The sequence below is a fragment of the Meriones unguiculatus genome, chromosome 9, assembly GCF_030254825.1.
Source record: "Meriones unguiculatus strain TT.TT164.6M chromosome 9, Bangor_MerUng_6.1, whole genome shotgun sequence".
In the NCBI taxonomy this organism is placed as follows: Eukaryota; Metazoa; Chordata; class Mammalia; order Rodentia; family Muridae; genus Meriones; species Meriones unguiculatus.
This window is the reverse complement of record NC_083357.1, coordinates 38,700,840-38,720,833: the sequence shown is the minus strand read 5'-3', so window position 1 is coordinate 38,720,833 and position 19,994 is coordinate 38,700,840. Positions and strand designations below refer to the sequence as shown.

The following is a 19,994-nucleotide window of genomic DNA, read 5'->3' as shown; positions in this document are numbered from 1 at the left end:
CAAGTGTGTTACCATGGCAACCTGTGAGCTCTTATAGGTGCTCTGAATGCCACCCAAGAGAAGTGGAAGCAGGATGGTTTCTGCCTGAGGGAGAGCAGCAGGGCCTGGCAGGAGTCCTTCAGAGCTAGGTACAGTTCTGCTGCAGTAGTATCAGCTCCACCCACACTTCTGTAGTGCATCCCGACCTGAAAAGGAGTGAGAGTTGCCACCGTAAGGGAATTATGGCAACTTTGAGCATTTCCAGTTATGCTTCCCTTTATCTGGCATTTTTCAGGAGAATGTGTGATTCTATCCATATTATAACAGTAAGAAGTCATTCTTTTAAAGCTGTAGCTTTTCCTTCTCTGTGTGTGCATGTGTGTTCAGGTGTGTCCAGGTACCTGTGGAGGCCAGATGCAGGTGTTGACCCCTTAGAGTAGGAGTTACAGGCAGACTTTAAATGCTTCATGTGGGTACTAGAAACTGAACCTGGGTGCCAAGAGTGAGTGTCAAGTCATCCCTCCAGCTACCCTTCTCAGATTTTTGAAAAAGGTCTCCTGTAACACGGTCTGACCTTGAACTCCTGACCCTAATGCCCTGGCTCCCAAGTGCTGTGATCAAAGCTTTATATAATCACCTCTTGGCCAGATTCAGAAGTTTTGCTGTTCTGGGTTTGTTCCTGTGTGTGTGCTTATGTGTGTGAGTGCGCGGGCACACTTGCGCTTGTGCATGTGTGCCTGTGTGTGTTTATATTTTGGGGGAAGGGGTGCTGTTGAGACAGGTTCTCACTATGTAGCTTGCTAAGAACCAATGTCAATCTTCCTGTTGAGCTATCAGATCCAGCTTCCCATTTCCATTTAAAATAGTATTTTTAGGAGATACTCCCTGTTACATGATTACATTTTTGGTTTTTGCTTTTGTCTTTTGAGACAGGGTTTCTCTGTGTAGCTTTGGCTGTCCTGGAACAAGCTCTATAGACCAGGCTGGCTTTGAACTTAGGGAGTTGCCTCTGCCTTTCAAGTGCTGGGACCAAAAGCATGTGCTACCATGCCTGATTATGATTTTACCATACAGGGGAATTTCATTTCTCTTTGAAAAACTTAAATTTCTCATGAATTCACCCTCTAAAATATTCAGGGAAGCCACAGTGAAATACTACTACTAACAACTAAAAAAAAAAAAAAAAGGCAAAGCCACACCTGTTTCTATAATATTGTTTTACATTCATAAACAAGGAATATCCTACGCCCCCAAAATTCTTTACCTAAGCAAGTCTCAGCTTGTTGGAATTTGTGTTATTCACAAGGCAACACACCATCCTTGTATTAGAAACATTTTTTAACTTTGTTCACAGTAGAAACAGAAGAAAAAGGTTCTCCTTTTTCTGGGTTTTTCCTTTGCATTCCTTCTCTTGGAGGCTGAACAAAAAGATTTTTCGTTGGCTCATGTTTTTTTTTTTTTTTGTCAACCAAACAAATTTGTATTTTGTTAAGAGAGAAAGCTTCCTAAAAAAGACAAAAGCTGAGAAGAATAATCCAGAAGGTAGAAAGCAATGTGAGGCTTATATTTACCTTTAAATAAAACCAAACTCTGGCCTGGCACACAGATTATGCAGTAATCCACGCATTAAAAATAACATGGAAGGATACACTAGAAAATGAAGGTACATACTTAATAGTGGACACGACTCCACATAAGCAGTTTATTCTGGTTTAGTAAGAGAATATGTGGCTTTCCTTCCTTCCTGTGTTCAAAATCCCTTGGCTTTAACGCCCCAGGACTGGCGGTTCCGTCAATGTGCTGCAGCCTGATGCATTCTTCCCCATAATTGTTGGGATTCTGGGATTCGTAAGCAGGCATCTCAACGGCCAGCCCCAAGGGACCTGAGGAACTGGTTATTGGGCACCAGACCACCCGCTGACCACCGGAAACTACCTGCGCATGCCCTAGGTCGCCTTAAAAGAGAACTCCTCCTCTCTCTCTTTCTCTCCTGCCTCCACGGTCTCTGCGAGACCCTTTGTCCTTTCCCTAATAAACCTCCCACGTGGAACAGGTCGGGTGGTGTGATTTGTGAGCCTGCTTTGTAACTCTTCTGCAGGATTCTATCAATAATCCCATGCTATAGCTACACCTTCCAGAGGTTGGGCTGCTGCTACAGTATTGCTCAAGGGACAGAGAAGATGAGTAGATGAGGATGGAGAGACATCTATAGTAGAGCAGCACAGAAACTTCAAATACAAACTGCACAGTTTATAACAGACTCATGCTGACCTAGCAGCAACCCTCTCAAGAGCTGCAAGAACCCTTCTGAGTGGCTGCCCGATCAAAAGGGGCCAGATTCCCACTCTGGTAGAGTAACGTCTCAAGTTCAATAACCTCAAGTGCTATTTTGTTAACTATAACTTTCTTTTTTAGCATCAGCTCACTGGTTTTGGAAAATTGTGCAGAATTAATAAATACTATATAACAGTTTTCCGGGGAAAATAAATGTTATTTCAGAACATAACCTGGTAAAAATATTTACTGCTCATCCTAGTACATATATAATTGGGAAAGGATTTAAAAATTTCTCAGAGCCTTAAAAAACTAAAATTAACTAACTAACTAACTAAATAAAGCTAATTTATTTTTACTTTATTTTCTGAATTAAAGTATTAATGAGCTCACAGAGGAATGACAGATTAACAGACCCTTTCCCCATATACATAGAACAGTCCTCACATCTTGCATGCATCAGAAATCACACGTGCACCGCACACATGCACACACATTCACTACTGTGCAGTGGACAAACCTGCTATTTTTCTTTTTAAATGGGTTATTCTTTAATCCAGACTGCCTTCACCTGCAGCTTCCCTAGCGTATCCCCCAGAAACACACAGTTCAGGATTTTCGTTTCCAAAGATCTCCCAAGTAGCCTTGACAGTGCTGGTCAGGGCCTGCACTTCACTGCAAATTGCCTCCTGCACTATAAGCTCGAAGTGCAGTCTTAATGTGTGTCCAAGTGCAGGCCACTCACCAGCTCAGCAGGAACACATCAAGCATGAGGATTAGCCCTCTTCTTTGAACAGAGATAATCATTCACAAGAAACTCTAAGTAACTGAGCAATCCATTGCAATCCTTTTCATATGAATTATAATTTTTTATACATATCTTTCTTGTGGGTGAAGATGTGGCTTACAGGTATAGCATGTTTAGCAAGTTACAGCCCTGGGTTCAACTGTTAGCAACACACACAAACATACACACACCACAGGTTGTTTGTATTTAAAGAGTAAGATCTGTTTTCTGCAGATGGAAAATTTTTTATATTTAAATTTACTTTCTTTTTAATTAAAATATAATCAGATAATTTCTTTCTCACTCTCTTCCCTCCAATACATCCCACGTGCCTCAGATTCACGGTCCTTTTTTCTTTTAATGTTATACATACAACAATATACAATGCATAGGTATATAAATGCAATCTGCTGCATGCTTTTAGTGTTGCTTGTATGTATATGTTTTCATAACAGAGAGAAGAAGCCAAAGGGAAGCCCGAACTTCCTTATGTCTATTTGAATCTCACTGCACAGGGAGACATTTAGCCCTGATTGTAAAGACAACTGAGCCCTGCTCAAGTGTCCCAGTGTTTACACTTCCTAAGCCTCCTTGGCAATATTTAAATTATAGCCTGAGGTTTGCTTTTCTTTTCTGTAAATAGTTAACATTTACTTTAAGTTCTTTCCATGGGACATTTCATTAAGCTGTTACTAACTATAAGGTAATAACTGATCATTTTTTTGATAAGAAAATGGGGTTTTATGAGTTTAAAAAGTTTGGCTATTCATACAAACAAAATCACAAGCTTTAAGAATTTAATTCATAACTAAATAAAACAAAAAGAGTGCCACAAAAAGAAAAAAATGAAGATAATCTAAACTGGGTGGTGGTGAACACATGCCGTTAATCCAAGCACTCAGGAGGCAGAAGCAGGTGGATCTCTGAGTTCAAGGCTAGCCTGGTCTATAGAGTGAGTTCCAGGACAGCCAGGGCTACACAGAAACACTATCTTAAACACAAAACAAGATGTGCAACATTGAGCCCTGCCCGATTCCTGGCCTACAGCTCAGCCTACATCCCTGGAGGCTTGGGGTCACCTGGAACAGACAGACAGGAGCCTAGCATAACTGTTTTCTGAGAAGCTTCATCCTGAAGCTGATGGAAACAGATGCTGAGACCCACAGCCAAACAAGAGACAGAGCTTGGGGAGTTTTGAGGAAGAGTAGGAGAAAGGATAGAGGGAGACAGAGGGGTCAAGGACACAAGAAGACTTACAGAGCCAAGTAACCTAGGCCCACCAAAAAAAGAGCATGCATAGGCTAGACCTAGCCCCCCTACATATATGTAGCAATGTGGAACTTGATCATTATGTGGGTTCCCTAGAGTTGTCTCTGATTCTGCTGCCTGCTTTTGGATACCTTTTCCCTAACTGGGCTGCCTTGTCTGGACTCAGTGGGAGAGGATGCACTTAGTTCTGCAGTGACTTGAGGTACCAGGAAGAGTTGGGGGGCCTCCCCTTCTCTGAGAAGGAGAGGGAGGAATGGGAAGAGTGGCCATGAGGGTGGGACTAGGAGAGGAGGAGGGGTGAAGCTGGGATCAAGCTGTAAAGTGATTCAATAAATAAATAATAAATAAATAAATAAATAAATAAGCAAACAAAACAAAAAACAAGCCAAATCAACTAAAAAAAGTTAATTTAACAAGTTAAGATATAATCGCTACACAATGGAATACAACACAGCAATTAAAAACAAGGAAATCATGAATTTTGCAGGCAAATGGTGGGATCTAGAAAAAATCATCCTGAGTGAAGTATCCCAACAGCAGAAAGACACACATGGTATTCACTTATATAGACCTATAAGATAAGATAAACATACTAAAATATGTACACCTAAGAAAGATAAACAAGAAAGAGGTCCAGGGGTAAAATGATCAATCCTCATCTAGAAAGACAAAGGAGATGGACACTGGAAGTAGGAGAAAACAAATAACAGGATAGTAGCCTACCACAGAAGGCACCTGAAAGACTCTACACAGAAGTGCATCAAAGCAGATGCTGAGACCCATAACTAAGCCTTTGGCAGAGTGCAGGGAACCATATGAAGGAAAGAGGAGTTAGTATGACCTAGAGGGGACAGAAGCCCCACAAGGTCCATATATATATATATATATATATATCTGAGCTCAGGGATCTTCTATGAGACTGTTTATCCAACGAAGGACCATGCATGGATATAACCTACAACCAACCCTTGCTCAGACATAGCCCATGGTAGCTCAGTATCCAAGTGGGTTCCCTAATAAGGGGGACAGAAATTGTTTCTGACATGAACTCATGAGCTTCCCCTTCCCCCTGAGGGAGGAGCAGCCTTGCTAGGCCACAGATAAGGACATTGCAATCATCCTGTAGATACCTGATAAGCTAGGACCAGATGGAAGGAGAGGAGGACACCCCCTCTCAGTGAACTCAGAAGGGGACAGGGAGAAGATGAGGGAGGGAGGGGAGGATTGGGAGGGAAAGAGGGAAAGGGCTACAGCTGGGATACAAGTGAATGTATAAAATTATTTAAAAATAAAAAAAAATTTAAAAAAAAAGGTATAATCGCATACACTTTTCCTTTATAGACAAAAGCCAGAAAACCAAAGTATTGTCTCAGGAAAGTATAGCCAAACTAAGACAAGCTTGCCCTAGGACCTCCCTGGCAGACTATATAGGCTTAGCAAGCCTGGGACCCTGGCTTCAACTCCCACATCAAACTAACTGAATAAACAAATGGAGATTCAAGTGTCCACAAGTAGACAACATGTAAATATAAACCAACATAGAAGTGAATTCCAGGCTTTTCAATACTATCTGTGGAAGTTTCCTGTCCAGTTAACCATGCCCTCACACTCACACTTTAAACAGCAGCACCAACCTCTAGGTAGTCACTAAAATGAGATAACGCTGACCTGTTGAAAGTGGATGTTAACTGAGACTTTATTCCTGAATACCAGAAACTAGAAGCATGCAGCAATTTTTCGCCTAGTAAGAACACACAGTGCTCTGTGCTGTAGCTTAGGGATTGTATAACTCAGCAAGAACAAGCAGCAAACTAGAGACTGTCACAGGCATTTCAGAAAGAAGCAGAGCAAATGGCGTATTATTCCATATGTATTATTCCATATGATATCTTGAAAATGCAAAACTTATGGAGAAAGAAAGATCTATGCCTGGCAGACCAATCAGAGGGTCATGGCAGCATTCGGTGAGATAGTAGAGCTTCCATGGTGATATGTGTGGTCGAGATTCACAAATATACCATAAAATGTTACCTTAATGTTTGAAATCCTTTATTTATTAAAAATTACAGAATAAAAGCAATTTATTCTTTAAAAAAATTCAATGATGAGGACGAGACAGGATCATGAGTTTCAGGTCATCTGGGCTAAACAGTAAGACCTAATTTCCAACAATAACAACAAAGGGAGCAAACAAAAACAAAACAAAATACCAGCAAGACAATATTTGCAAAGCAAACAAACAGAGGAGACACAAAAAACAGGAGGCTGATTAACAGGAAAAACTCAATGTCTGGGGCATTCATGGCCCTTCTCATCTTCAACAGTAGATATGAACATCGGTTATGTATGTTTTCTGAGATTTAAAAAAAAGTGGAACAAACTGTAAATGTGAACTAATTATCTCTTTATATAAACCCTTTCTGCACACTAGAGTAATGATAGCACAAGGATGATTCCTTCTAAATAAATTGGCTCAATACTTTTATTAATTTAAAATGTTACACAAACCACTGTAGAGAACTCCTAAAATCCACACTAAACAACTACAGTTGTTCATAGAATTCCTTGCCCTCTGCAGCCTTAGTAAACCACTATCTTGTTCGTCCATCTTTCCTCACCCAGAGACATTATTTCAGCACAAATTCTACTGAATAGCAACTTAACTAAGTTGTCTGTCTTAGCATTTTTATTTAAAGCTAATAAAAAGTGGCACATCATACAATTAAAAACTTCCATGTATTAATGACAAAACCAGCTTCAATAAATTATTTTAATAAACATATCTTGACAATAAAAGAAAACTAGAGCACATTATGTTAGTATTTAGTCTTCAGATAAAAATGACATAGGAAACATAATGGAAGACTTGATTTTAACAAGCAAAAATTCCCTTATTTTCAAATGTTGTTTAACTGGGAGAAATCCCCATTTCCATAGAACAAAGACAATCTTAATTAACTTTGTATTTATTAGTATCCTAATAATAATATAATGATACCAAATAACTTGGCATTAAAACAATTCCCTCGATGGCTAAAAATAACACAATTAAAAAGTACAAGAATCAATTGGCATAGAACCACCACTTTGCAAGTTTGTGAACCTTAATAAAAGGCCTGGAAATATTTAAACATAAGGCAGTAAATCCTTTGTTTGCATATTTTTGTACTAAATTATTTTTGTATAAATCTTTAAAAAAAGAATTTATTCGGGATGGACATTGGATGTAGGAGAACACAAGTAACAGGACAGGAGCCTACCACAGAGGGCCTCTGAAAGACTCTACCTAGCAGTGTACCAAAGCAGATACTGAGACTCATAACCAAACCTTCAGCAGAGTGCAGGAAATCATGTGAAAGAAGGGGGAGTTAGTATGACCTGGAGAGGACAGGAGCTCCACAAGGATCAAATATATCTGGGCACAGGGGTCTTTCATGAGATTGTTTCTCCAACCAAGTACCATGTATGAATGGTAACCTAGAACCCGTGCTCGAATGCAGCCCATGGTAGCTCAGTATCCAAGTGGGTACCCTAGTAAGGGGAACAGGGACTATTTCTGACATGAACTCAATGACTGGCTCTTTGACCTCCTCCCCTAACCCGGAGGAAGGAACAGCCCTGCTAGGCCACAGAGGAGTGGCCTAGTACTGAAGATACCTGATAAACCAGGGTCAGACGAAAGGGGAGGAGGTCCTCCCCTATCAGTGGACTTGGAAAGGGGCAGGGAGGAGATGAGGAGGGAGGGTGGGATTGGGAGGGAATGAGGGAGCGGGATACAGCTGGGATACAAAGCTAATAAACTGTAACTAATATTAAAAAATAAAAAAGAACCTATCCTTGAATCTCCATTATTTTATTTAAAATGAGTAATAAAAATAGTGTTAAGCCTCAAACCCAGGACTAGCAGCTGAGGTGCCTATTTAATGTATCAAAGCAGACCTGGCTACCAGGTTCTCCCAGCCCCCCTCAGTCCCTATGGCTAGCATGTCCTATCTTCTACCCCAAACTTTTCCAGCCCAGGGACTGGGCTGCCCTTCCCTATAGAATCCAGCCATTTTGCTTATGCCACCCTCTAGGTCAGTCCCTAGGCCTACACTGTCCCTCTCTATCAACAGCTCCTCTCCTCTTCCCCCTCCTTCACATGGCTCAGGGTCATGTCCATCTGGACTCTGTCAGATGTGCTCTGGCTATGTTCTCCCTTTATTTATAATTAACTTTCCTCTCTGCTATACCTAGGATCAGTCATGTCCTTTCCTTTTTATTTTTTTTTTTTTGTGCCTCTTTAGTTATAAGTTCAGTTAAAACTGCAGCCACACTGCTTCTAGGAAAGCAGGTAGGCTAACTGCAGCTCTTTATCCATTCTACCCTCTCCTCCAAATCTAATTCCCCAGTCTCATCTTCAGAAGACCACCTGCTGAAGAGCCCCTTCCCATACTGCCCCCATCTCCAACGGATCACACAGACCTTTCCTCCTATATTCCATCTCCATATTCACTGCTTTATCCTAGCCCCTAGTCCAGCAGGCACTTCCTAAGAACCCACTATAAATAAATTTAAGCACTATCTACCCACAAAGCCTACTCTACAGAGGCAGAAGAAGGAAAACTTCAACCTGATATAGCTAACCACATCCAAGGGGGGAGGACGGATGAGGAATCAATAAGCCCAGATCAGAAAATCAAGGGAGGGGGGACTATACCACAACAACAAAATAACAGGACTCGATAAACAATGCTCATTAATAACTCCCAACATCAATGGAATGATCTCAATTCCTAATAAAAAGGCACAGACAGATTGGATTAGGAAACAGGATACATTGCCCAGATGCATCCAAAAAACACCTTAATATCACTTCAGGGTGAAAGAACAGAAAAAAGATATTCCAGGCAAAAGGATAGAAGAAGCAAGCAGGTATATTACTTTAATATCTACAAAATAGGGTTCAAACCAAAACTAAGCATAAGAGATAGGGAAAAATATTACATTCACATCAAAAGAAAAATTCACCACAAGGATATTACAATTCTAAACATCTATGCACCACACACTATGACATCCAAATTTATAAAAGAAACACAACTACATCTAAAATCACATATTGACCCTCACACTGATAGTCTGACCCCACTCTCAACAATAGACAGGTCATCCAGACAAAAACTACTCAGATAAATACTACAGTTAAATAACAGCATAAAACAAATGGACCTGGCAGATATAAATGTTTTAGAACATTTCACTCAAACAAAAAAGAAATATACCTTTTTATTAGCAGCTCATGTAATATTCTCCAAAATTGACTACATACTTAGACACAACAGAAATAAGAACATTAAAATAACCCCTGCATCCTGTCTAATCACCACAGATTAAAGCTGAACATTAATGATAAGAAAAAAGTATACAAATTCACAGAAACTGAACAATTCACTACTGAACTAAAAACGGGTCAAGACAGAAATCAAGATGTTTCTAAGTGCAAGTTCATAACACTAAGTAGCTACACAAAATATTGGAAAGATCTCATATTAGCAACTTGATAGCACACCTGAAAGATCTAGGGAGGGGACATAAGATATAATACCAAAAGTAGAAAGCTAGAAATCATCTAACTCAGGGCTGAAATCATTAAACTAGAAAAAACAATAACAAACAAAAAATATAAAAATTAATGAGACAAAGAGCTGGTTCTTTGAGAAAAACAATAAAATTGAGAAACCCTTACCAAATTAACTAAAAGATAAGAGAAGATACAAATTAATAAAATTAAAGACAAACATCATAATAGATACTGAGGATATCTAGAGAATCATAAGGACATACTTTAAAAGCTTACTTACCAAACTGAAAAACCAAAAAGAAATGAATAATTTATTTTTTTAAAGATTTATTTATTATTTATACAGTATTCTGTCTGCATTTTTGCCTGCAGGCAAGAAGAGGGCACCAGATCTCATTACAGATGGTTGTGAGCCACTATGTGGTTGCTGGGAATTGAACTCAGGACCTTTGGAAGAATAGCCAGTGCTCTTAACCTCTGAACGACATAAATTTCCTGATATATATGGCATACCAAAGATAAAACAGGATCAGAGAAGCAATTTAAACAGGCATAAACCCCTACTTAAATAGAGACACTAATTAAAAGTCTCCAACCAAAAAACAAACAAACAAACAAACAAACAAACCAACAAAAAACCCTAGGAACATATGGATTCAGAATTCTATCAGACCTTCAAAAAATTAACACCAATACTCTTTAATTATTCCATTAAGTAGAAACAGAAGGAACATTACCAATTCTTTTAATGATGCCACAGTTAGCCAGATACCTAAACCATACAAAAATCCAACAAAGACAGAAAACTACAGACTAATTTCCCTTGTGAAGATTGATGCAAAAATCCCCCCCAAAAAAATACAAAAAAAAAAAAAACCATCAAAAAGATCATCCACTAAGATCAAGTAGGCTTCTTCCCAGAGATGTGGAAATAATTCAGCATATGTAAAATGATAAATGTCATCAGCCATATAAAAAGGCCAAAGACAAAAACCACATGATCATCTCATTAGATACAGTTGACAAAATCCAACATCCCTTTTTGATAAAAGTCTTGATAAAACTAGGTATGCAAGGGTCATGTAAATTTCTGAAGGCCACCAAAAACACAGGCACCAAGAGCAACATTAATAAGTGAGACCTTGCGAAACTGAAAAGCTTTCATACGGCAAAAGATACCACCACCTGGTCAAACTGACAGGCTACAAAATGGAACAAGATCTTACCAATTAGAGTCCAACAGGGAGTTAATACCTAAAATATGTAAAGAATTAACAACAACAAAAAACTTGACTTCAAGAAAACCTAGTTTAAAAAGTGAGTTACAGGACTAAATGGAGAATTTTCAAAAGATGAATCACAACTGGCTAAGAAACACTTAAGGAAATGTTCAACTTCCTTAGTCATTAGGAAAATGCAAATTAAAGCTACTTCAAGGTTTCATCTTAGACCAGCAAGAATAGTCAGGATGAGTAAAACAAATGACAGCACATGCTGGTGAGGATGTGGTGGTAAGGGACTGCTCATGCACTGCTGGGAGAGTCCATGCTTGTAAAGACACTATGGAAGACAGTGTGGGTGGTCCTCAGGAAGCTGGGTATAGATCCCATCCAAGAACCAGCTATACTACTCTCAGGCATATACACAAAGGACACTCCAGAGACATTTGCTTATCCATGTTCATTTCTGCTCTATTTAAAATAGCCAGAAATTGGAAAAGCCTAGACATTCACCAACAGAATGAATAAGTAAAGAAAAGGCAGTACATTTATACAGTGGAATATTATGCAGATGTTAAAAACAAAACAAAAACCTAAATTATGAAATTCCCAGAAAAATAAAGAAGCTAGAAAAAGTCATCCCGTAACCCACACCCCAAACAGCAACTACGGTATGTGTTCATTTATACTAATAGGTTCATATTAGCTGTTATTGACTGGCACACTACTACCCACAGAACTACAGCGGTTAGGTATAGTGTAAGGGACTGGTAGGGAGGGAAGAGGCTAACGTAGTAGAAATAGAATATAGGTAAGGAAAGATGAGGCAGCTGGGTGGGGAGGATTAAATGAAGATGAGGAGAGGAGACAGAGAAAAGGGAAGGACTGAAGGAAGGGACAGCCAACCCTAAGGAGCCATTTGAGAGGTTACGTGAAAATATAAAATAGGAGAAGCATCTTATGTACACCTCTATAGCTCACTGAACATAGATAAGCTGGTGCCTAACTAGAGCCTTCACCCTGCTCACTAGTGTTCATGGTACTGGAAGACACACTATCAGAGGAGAAAGGTGAACGAACACCAACCCAGATACATACTCTGAAATCTACAATGGTGACCTGCCTTCATGGTACACTGGTGTCAATAGTGGAGCAACCAATAACTATCTGATTGGATTTAAGGCCCACTCCATAAGATGGAAACCATGCCTATCACTGCTTGTGTGGTTAAATACCTCAAACCAGATAGGGCACGGGCCTAGGGGGTAAATATTACTGTTCTACTAAAGGAAGAAAGCAATAAAATGACTCCTAAGGACATTGTGCTGTACCCATAGGCAAATATTACTCAGCCATCATCAGAGAAGCTTCTTTCCTTCAGTAGATGGAAACAAACACAGAGACACACAACTGGACAATGTACAGAAATATGCAAGAGACCTGGGAACACTCAATCCTACATGAGGAAATGTGTAGAAGCAGCTTAAAAATATCACGGAAACAGTGCCTTTCAGACACTTCAGGACTGACACACATAGCAACTCAAGAAATGTGACAGCATGTACATATCCAACCCAAATGGGGTCCCAGTGCTGAGGGAAATAGACATGAGCCACCATCCCTCATCCAGAACCTGTATCTGATTGACAACTGCTCACAATGGAAAAAGTAGTTTTCTCCAAGGAGTTTCACTGGGTATACACATAAGGGAGGCCCCACATCTACAATACACACACCAAAAATGAACTCAATGGTGTGTTTTGCCTCATAATGCTTTTGTTTATCTATTATAATTTCCAATTTTGCATTTTTGTGGATTTTATGTGCCTGTGTGTGTGTCTGTTCTGTGTGTTTCATGCTTTATGGTTTTGTTTGTTTCTTTTCTGTTTGTTTCTTTTCCTGTTTCCTCAGGAAGCAAAAAGAGAAATAGCATTACTTCAGGCCTTATAGTGAGGGACTCTGTCAGGTTGGAAAGTCTCTCTACTGTTCAGGTCGCCAGAGTGCCACAATACACAACTAATAGAACCAGTGTCTAATCAGGACACTTGGAATAAAGCCTACATTTTACAGGAGCTGGGAGAGTCTGTCCCTGCTTACCTTTCCACTCTTACCTCTTGCCCTTCTGTACTTCAAATATGTTCCCAACAGTTACTTGGGTTTTGAGGAGGAAGTAAAAAAAAAAAAAAAAAAAAAAAAAGTTTTGCAGAAACTTCCATGGAAATCTGTTTTTTAATCTAACTCCGAAATAAGGAAATAGGTGCCAGAAAAGCCTTCTCTAGGGCTTTAATTAAATAAAATGTAGGTTTTACCCTTGACAGGTGAAACAAAAGGTAAATTACAGCTAATAATACTAACCTGGGACATGAGATGGCTTTCATTCTCTAGGTTTTATTGGCTGCCTGATCCAATTTTCTTCTAAATATTCTCTCCCTTCTCCAAGGGCATAGGGCACAACTAGCTGGGTTAACCACAGCCACTAAGGCCTTTTGTATTGGCCAATTTTTTTATATTTATTGTGTGTATGTGTATCACACACATGTGTGTGCACGTGTGCTTGGATATGCATACTATGAAAGTTAGAGAACTTGCAGGGGCTGATTGTCTGAGATCTTAGATCTTCAGGCTTGACTGAAAGTGTTTTTCCCTGATGAGCCACCTCACTAACCTAGGCTACAATATTCTTAAAAGCTTCAGTAAAAATGTGAAAAAAAAAAAATCAAAAAATGTAACCAGTTAGCATCTTCATTTAATTCTGTCTCCATCCCTTTGACATATAATAATACTGCTAGTCAGTTTCTATTGATATAATCAGTACTATGTGTGCCTGGTACCCAGGGAGGGCAGAGGAAGCCAGATCCACTGGAACTGGAAATACAAACAGTTGTGAGCAGCTGTGTGAATCCTAGGAAATACATCTGGACCCCATAAAATAGCAGCAGGCTCTCCCAACCACTGAGCCCTCTAGCCCCAGACTTAGGTTTACAATACTAGAAATTCAGTTACCAGCAGCAAACTGGAAAATGTTTCTTTAAAAAAAATTAAATCTAAAAATTAAATTCAAAATCCTTCTAACATGGCAGTTGAATCACTGTACTTCTATATGTAACTCATAGTATATGTGGCTCATTCCAAGGCCCCTGGGGATATTGATGAAAGTCTGCTGTGTTCATTTCTTTCTTAGGTTCACAGTTCCTTCACCATACCAATGATATCAGTCTTGAGAGCCATAATGGATCAAACATGACTAGGTGTCCTGGCCCTTGTGGACTTCTTTTCAACATATTTTAATATATATTTTATATGTATCACATATGAGATGCATTTGAGACATGGAGTGAAGGTGCCAGAAAACCTCTAAGAATTAGGAATGCTAACTATAGTGGCTCAGGTCTGTATACCAGCACTCAGTAGTCTGAGTTAGAGAGCAGGTTTATACAGTGAGTTCTAGGTCCCGTGGGGTTGGGCATCGAAGAAGAGTGCTGAGTCCTTTTAAAACTTGTTATGAAAAATATTTCATTTTTGCACCTGCTTCCTGTCCCCAGTAGTCAGTCTGTTTGTGCACACAACACTGAACATACTAATGCTTTGAATAATATGACATTTAGAAGACATATATGAATCATATTTGGGTTCCTAAATAGTTCTCAAGGATTTACACATTTTATCTTTATATTCAATTTATTTCTAGATTTAAATAAATCATAAATATAACTTACACTGATTAGTTTTTTCTGTATATGACATGAACTGGGTTCTCCAGGGAGAAGAGAACCTCAATACAGGACTTGCCTCTATCCGACTCCCTGTGGGCATGTCTGTAGGGGACTGTGTTGAATAATAATTGATATAGGAGGGCCCAGCCCACTGTGGAGGGCATCATCCCTAGGCAGGCAGGCCTGGACTGCATTAGAAAACAAGATGAGCCAACCAGAGGGGGAAAGCAGGATTCTTCTATAGTCTCTGCTTCAGTTCCTGCCTTGAGCTCTTGCCCTGGCTTCCCTCAGTGTTGGACTTATGGGGAAGTGCAAGCTGAAATAAACCCTTTCCTCTCAGCTAACTTTGCAAAGTGGTGTTTGTCACAGCAACAGAAAGAAAACACATGACTTAAATACAATATAGCACCAGTGCTAAAATTATGATTCAATATAGATAGTAGGCACATGTGGTACCTACCTATAAACACACACACACACACACACACACACACACACACAAAATCACATGATTTCAAGCTGTGTGCTTCCAAAATTTTAATCATATTCTCTAGATCAGTCTAGACAGTAGGGAGACACTCTAATACTGTAACTTGATTCTGGGACATAAGTCACCACACTAAAAATTTTAAAGTATTTCATTAGTTTATAAAAACCACTTAATTCTTACCTAGAAGTAACAGAATAAGGCTGGAAATGCAACACAGTGGTAGAGCGAGCTATGCACCAGGCTCCAGGTTTGATCCCAGCACCAAAAATAATAAATAAATGTAAATGTAATACAATAAAATGGTAAAGAAATATCTGAATAAAAAAGTATCTCATAGTAAAGACACAAATTAAAATAATACTTTTACAAGCTTGGAATTCAAATAAATGGTCATAAATTAAAGAGACTGCCAATCTATATCTATTTCTAGAAATTAAAGCAGCAACTGAATAAAAAAAATACCAGGATACTCCAAGTTACCTCTCTCTGCAATCTTAATCAATTTCTTCTAAATAAATCCATCAATATAAGGATAAATAAAAGTTAGAATAAACCCATTAGACCAACAACTACAACATTTTTAAGACATAAGTATGTTGTCCAAGCTGACTCTGACCTCTGCCTCTGACTCTTAGCCTCCTCAATTAAGTGGGACTGTATCTACCATTACCATATACAATCAAATTTAGGCTTAATAATTATATTTGCTCCTCTAAGGGAAGAAAAGTTCAAAGCATGCAGGAGGTACACAAATATCTGATTTGAAAATATGCTAAATAAGTAACTTTTTCTAAATATGTGGGAACTTTTTGAGTAGTAGTAAGAATATTCTTGATCTAAAATTGCCCATTGAAATAACGGTCATTTTCAGAACTTCCATTGTGTTATTCAGCAGCATTCTCAAAGCTATGTCATAGATGTATTCATCAGATAAAATTACAACTTTAAACAAATTACCCGATCTCCCCATATATAGGCCTTCAATGAGTTGGGCTTAGGCAATATTCATAGACAGAAGCATTTTATTTAAAAGAAAAGTGTACTCTTAATAGCACTGTCTAATGTGTCTGGGTTAAAAATGAGGGTTTTCATTTTACTACAACAAATTTAACTTTATTTTAAATATAAGTTTGTCTAATCCCAGCAACTCAGGAGGTAGAGACAGACAGATGTCTGTGAGTTTGAGGCCAGCCTGATATACATAGCAAGTTCCAGGCCAGCCAGGGTTACATAGGGGGACTCAACTTTCTTCCACCCACACACAGCTAAAAAATTTGTCTAAAATGCCACATTATAATTTGTACCCTTTGCAATTTATCAACTGTCAATCTAAGTATTTACGTTCAGTATTAATGACTCTTATCTATGTCACCATTAAATAATGAACCAGGTTGGTGTTCACAGGATCATGGTACTAAAAGGAAAGGTAGCATATTACCCAAAGCTTCAAGGAGGAAATTAGCTCCAGTTTGCAGCTTAATCCAACTTTTCAGAGCACTTTTGGGTATTTTTTTTCTGCTTACTAATATTTTTTAACTGGTTTCTGAAAATAGCTTCAGTTCTGCTTTGGACAAATTTAGTTGTTATACTAATGCACTGATTTGGAATTAACAGTAAGTTATGTAGTAAAGTCAAATTTCTCAGTGAGAGTGAGGGGCTGGGGGGTAGCTCTGTGGTAGAGCACATACCTATCATGCTTGAGGCTGTGAGTTTAATCCCCACTTATAAAACTAAGTAAATAAAAGTGAGATATGAAGAGCTGAAGACATTTCTGAGTGGGTAAGGTAGCTTGCTATTCTTCAGAGGGCCTGACAGGAGTTGTATATCAAGTACCTTAAAACTGCCTTTAACTCCTCCTCTGCAGAATCTAATACCCTTTCCTGGTCTCTGTGGACACTCAAATGCATAAACACACACACACACACATTCACACAAAATATAAAACATTCACACAAAAAATAAAACAGGTCCTTTTCTTAAAGTGAAAAATAAAATCAAGTTATGCTTTGAAGTAACCATTAGCCCTTATGGCTGACAAATATTATTGCAATTATCTTGATTAAGAGCCTGTTTGGCCAGCAGAGATAGCTAAGCAAGAAAGTGCCTAAAAATCTGAATTCAATCCTCAGAGTCCACATGGTGGAAGACAAGGACTGACTCCTGAAAGTTATCCTCTGACCTCCATGAGTGACCCCCACCAATGGGTAATAAAAAAAAAAAAAAAAGAGCTCATGAAGTAGAAGTTTCTCGTTTCTTTGAAGACTCAGTTGAGTCATGTGATGTTTTGCTAGAAGCTGTCTTGTGAGAAGGCACGTGATGTTTTTCTGGAGGCTGGTCTGTGAGAGGGCATGTGATGTTTTGTGGTGAGCAATCTCATACAAGAGGTGTGACTTCAGCCAGCTGAGAACATACATGGGTGAAATCTGAGAAGAGGACATATACAGAGGCTCACCAACAGTGAGACGTTGCTTTTTGAATCTACATCACTGTGCTGATATTGGTGCTTGACTTCACAGAGAGAAATGTTCCAGAGAACTTCCCAGGGCAATCCAACTGAGTTTTGCGGGTTTCGCTGACTTATCCCAAACTTCTGAATTGTACTGATACATTTTGCTGCTTGGTGTTGGCCTTTGGACTGGACTACTGGTATCCAGACAAGGAAGAGTAGGCTTATCCCAAGAAAGTACTTCTAAAAAGATCTACAATCCCCTTTGCCTAATAACCTTCTTTCTCCCCTACCTCTGTTCAGTAGGTGGAAGGGAAGTAGAACCTTTTAAGAACACTAAATAAAATAGAATTGGTAAAAAATTTAAGTCTACCAGCTCATTTGCCTACATTTTTTAAAGGAGTAAATACTCCTTTTACATAATAAATACATTCAAAATCAGTTTTATTTTATTTTGTTTTTACATTCGAATCTGCATTCAGTGGGATTATTCCTCTGTGGATTCTCACTTTCATTTCTTTATTCAAAAGACACAAGTACTCAAACGTATCTGGAAAAATATAATTTCTGTCTGACTGCATTGCTTTTAACATTGTCAGAAGGGAATGGGCACCTTGAGCAGAATGTTGAATACCAGCAAAGATACTCTTAAAAGAATAGTAGGGGTGTGGTTTGTTTTTTTTTGGTTTTTGGTTTTTGGTTTTTGGTTTTGGTTCTGGTCTGTTTGTTTTTGTCAAACTGACACAAACTTGACTCTTCTGGGTACAAGGAACCTCAAGTGAGAAAATGAGTCCATAAGACTGGCCTGTAGGCAAGCCTATGGGGCATTTTCCTGATTAGCGACTGACATAGGAGGGCCTAGCCCACCATGGGCTATGCTGCCCCTGTACAAATGGTCCTGGGATGTTTAGGCAAACTGAGCAAGCCATATTGAAGCCTGCAAACAGCAGCCCTCTGTGGTCTATGTTGCAGTTCCTGCTTCCAGGTTCCTGTTTCTGCTGAGTTCCTGCCGAGGCTTCTCTCAATGATGGATTGTGTTGAGGATGTATAAACTAAATAAACCCTCTCTCCAAAGTTGATTTTGGTCAGTGTCTTTTCACAGCAACTGAAGGCAAGCCAGAAAAGGACAGGTAGAAAAAGCAAGACAAATATCTATAAAGATTGACTCATTCAAGAAAAGGACCTTTCACAGTAATTTCCCAAATCTATCAATGAAGCCTTCAGATTTCCTTAGTTATCCTCAAGCACTTGAAGGATTTCTGAGTAGAACTTACTCTTTTCCTTATTTTTCCCATTAAGTGCTTTATCTAGCAATTTCAATCCCTAAGGCTTTAGGCAAGCACGCAGATAATCAAGACAAAATCTACCACCTCTTATTGTGTTATCAAGGAGAACTGAGCAAGAATGGAATGAGATCTATCAGACATTTGGAAGAATAGACACTGGAACAAGGTGGATGTCACTGAATTAGTGTCATAGTATCTTAGGCTAGATTTTTACATACTTTATGTAAGTTAAAGACTATTATCTCTATATACTTTATACATTTGTGAGATACTAAGTGTTTTACTTTCTTTTGATATTTCTAGGCTATATGGTTTGTCTCCAAACATCTTCAAAGAGTCACAAATCTAAAATAAAATAATAAAATAGAAGTGGATCTGCCCTGACCTATATGAACTGCTTCAAGTGTGGTGACAACGGATAAAACTTCAGAGCACTGTAAGAACTCAGGAACTCAGGTGAGAGAATAGAAAAATTAAGAAAAAGTGGTAGTTTAGAGGTATGTTTAAGAAAATTAATTAATGGCAATATTTTCTTCTATCACTTTACAACAACAAAACCCAAGGTCTTACAGCTATTTTGGTCTTCAACATTCACACTACTTTAGTATCTTACAGATAAATTATGTACGACAAAGTAGCTAACTCATTAGAGTCAGACTTTCCATGAATGTATGTAGTTATCAGCTTTATGCAGTAAATTCAGATAAATGTTGTTTCCTGCCTTCACCTTCAGCAAGAACTTCGTCAACTGCAGTCAACAATTTTAAATGGTAATGAATGTGAGAAGTCGAGGTATGATGTAGGAAGATAATTAAAAACTGATGTAGGAAGATAATTAAAAAACTTAACTTTAAGGCTCTCACTTTCCTTTCCTGTCATCTTTTGTTCTGCCAATGCTGAGAAAGGGTAGCACACAAAGAACACTGGGCTTACTGGGGACTTGAAAGTTGGGTGGAATTGAAGAACG

At 38.8% G+C, this 19,994-nt stretch overlaps 1 protein-coding gene across 7 annotated transcripts in view; it reads right to left on the bottom strand.

The window, feature by feature from the left end:
- The window catches only part of Fgd4 (FYVE, RhoGEF and PH domain containing 4), a 197,803-nt gene that overhangs the window by 135,753 nt on the left and 42,056 nt on the right, over positions 1 to 19,994 (bottom strand). Inside the window, exon 1 of one of the 7 annotated variants that reach the window (XM_060391049.1) lies at positions 13 to 31. The exons of the other annotated variants lie outside the window; for them this stretch is intronic. The gene's annotated coding sequence lies outside the window, so the exon portion shown is untranslated. Of the gene's footprint in view, positions 1 to 12; positions 32 to 19,994 lie in introns of those variants that run through there. 7 annotated transcript variants of the gene reach the window in all.